The sequence below is a fragment of the Coffea arabica genome, chromosome 7e, assembly GCF_036785885.1.
Source record: "Coffea arabica cultivar ET-39 chromosome 7e, Coffea Arabica ET-39 HiFi, whole genome shotgun sequence".
In the NCBI taxonomy this organism is placed as follows: Eukaryota; Viridiplantae; Streptophyta; class Magnoliopsida; order Gentianales; family Rubiaceae; genus Coffea; species Coffea arabica.
The window spans coordinates 19,634,720-19,637,563 of record NC_092323.1 but is presented as its reverse complement, the minus strand read 5'-3'; positions in this window follow the sequence as shown (position 1 = coordinate 19,637,563).

Sequence of the window (2,844 nt, the reverse complement as noted above, 5' to 3'; positions counted from 1 at the left end):
TTGTGGTGTTAAAATAACTCTTTCCCCATTTACTCTCAGTATCTTTGGGGATGAATATTTTGATAAGATAATAGTGGCTCTGAGGAAAAAATTACTGAGTGTATGTATACAATGGTTATTACTTACATAAAAAAGTAGATACGATAATAGAAAAGGTCAGAGTACTACAAATAGATAAGTTTGAAAAAGATTTAGAAGAAATGACAGACCAATTTAAAAGATTACCTATAACAAAGAAAGAAAGTAAACCACATCTTGGTAATATATTTTCAGTAAATCCTAAACCACAAAAATTTTAAGATGGCTAGTAGAATCCTAATCCTATATTTTCATTAAACTTTTGTCATATGTCAAACTATATGAATTATAAGCGAACCAAACATTTATTTGATAGTTTGATTGCGTTGACATTATTTGTTTATTGTATATATAAAAAATATAAACTTAGTATTCTATGTATATTTTAATAATTATGCACTTTTATACAACTTTCATGCATAATTTTAATTATTAGGCTCTGTTTGGATTGGCCTATTTTCAAAAATTAATTTTTCAAATTCAATGTTACAGTAATACACAAATAAAAACAATTCTAAAAACACTTTATCCATATAATACATCAAAAATAACTCACAAATATACAAAAAAAAATTAAAAAATATATATATATATATATAAATTCTACAACATTTTCCACTTATCACCACCACCCACCACCACCACCTCCCTAACCATCACCACTACCATCCCCTTCCTCTTTCTTTCTCCACCTCTTATATAAATATATATAAATTTTACAATATTTTTCACATATCACCACTACCACCCCCTCTCTCATCCTTTCTCCTCCCTCTCCCCCTCCCCCTCCTCTCTCTTCCTTTTCCCTCTCCTTTCCTCTTTCTCTTCCCTCTTCTTCATCCTCCTCTCCCTTTTCCTAGTACCGTCCGCCTCTCTCTTCCCCCCACCCAATTTGGCCATGACTAGATCGCGATGGAAAATATGGGATGGGAGGGGCCAGATTAGGTGGGTGGGTGGAGAAGGGGCAAGAAGTGACTGGAAAAGGGAGAGGAGAAGGAAGAGGGAAGGGTAAGAGGGGAGGAGGAAGAACGAAGAGAGAGGAAGAGAAGGAGGAAAATGGGGAAGAGAAGGAGGAGAAAAGAGTAGGCATGTGGCCTGTTGAAACTTTTAGTCACGTAGTCAACTGCTACTAGCCAACTGGTTACATGTGGGTCCCATATGCCAGTTAAAGATGAGACATTGCTTTTCGACAGCGGATGGTTCTTTTCAAAAGGTAGATTTTGAATTTGAAATTTGGTTTTGAATTCAAATTTCATTTACTCACAATATACTCAAGTCACGTATACATCTGGCCTTCACATGATTGTGCCACATCTAACATAGATGCCAAAGAACATGTATTTGAATTTTGAAAGTAAATTAAAATGATGCATAGTTAGTAGTGTGCGTGTCCTAGAAATCTAAATGTTAAGATGGGTCCCACAACTATTTACATTATAAGGAGTACAAGTGTGCGTTGTGGAGTTAAGTGTTGCATAAAAAAAATGACTAATATGAAAGATCTGAAAAGATTTTGTATGGCTATGAAGGAGTATGGCATGGAGCAGGTCGTGTTATTGGGATGTATGAAACTATGAATATGGGGATGCGTAGTTTCATTACGGAGTTTGATGTTCTATTTAGGGCATAACTTCAGACAACGCATCTTCAATCATAGTCATTCATATTTAGCATTTAAACCATTCAAATCAGAAAATGAATTGTAATTATAAAATAATAAGAGCTTGAAAATGAGAAATCAATCATAATGCAAAACAAATAAGAGCTTGATATCTATATCAAAAAATTGTAAAATCAAGATTCATAGGAGTGTAACTCTAGTGCAAGTAGCTAACTGCAAATAACAATCATCTAGTGTGCAACATGCCAACATCCATGCTAAAGAATAGTGGTTTGAAACTTGAACCGAACCAACTGGTTCGATCGATTGAACCGTGAACCAGTCATGGTTCCGGTACGATTCATGTCTAAGGTTCAAAAGTCATAAAATTCGGTCAAAACCGTCAAAATCGTAAAAACCATAAGAACCGAATTGAACCATGAACTGCTGGTTTTTTTCTACACTAAACTAGAAATGTCAAATAGTCAATGCATTGAACCCTAAAGTCCAAATTGGAAGAATCAAACTCTCTCTCTCTCTCTCTCTCAAACCTCAGCCACCACTCCTTTCCTTTCTCCAATTCCTCTTTTCATTTACTGCTTATGCATCGCACGAATAGAAATTGTCAACTTAATTAGCAACAAGGTGGCAGGACGTGGCAAAAATAGTCTCCACATGTCTATTCCATGTAATAGTGCTCTGTGGTCAGATATAATAAAATAAAAAATCATAATAAGCTTTTTTAATAGTTATTCATAGTATTTAATAGTTACTAACATAATTTATAATTTGTAATTAACCTAAACAAAAGTTTTTTTTTCTAACAAGATTGGACTATTTTAGTTTTGATTGTAAGGGTAAAAGAGAAATTTCAAAAGTCGACAAAGTTAATAAGACTCCACTCCAAGCTTATATGTTATGAGTGGCAAAATCTAATAGTGATCTATGATAAGATGTAATAAAGTAAAGGTTTAATAACAAATTATCCTCTTGTAATATGGGTTGGATAACAGATTGCATAATGGAATTACCCCATATAATCTTAAACACTCACCCTCACGAACAAATGGTCAAACACATGGGTTGGCTTTTTAGTGTATAAAAGTGTTAAAAAGGCATTCAATATTTTGATAGTTTTATCCTTTAAAGATGATGGTGTTATAATA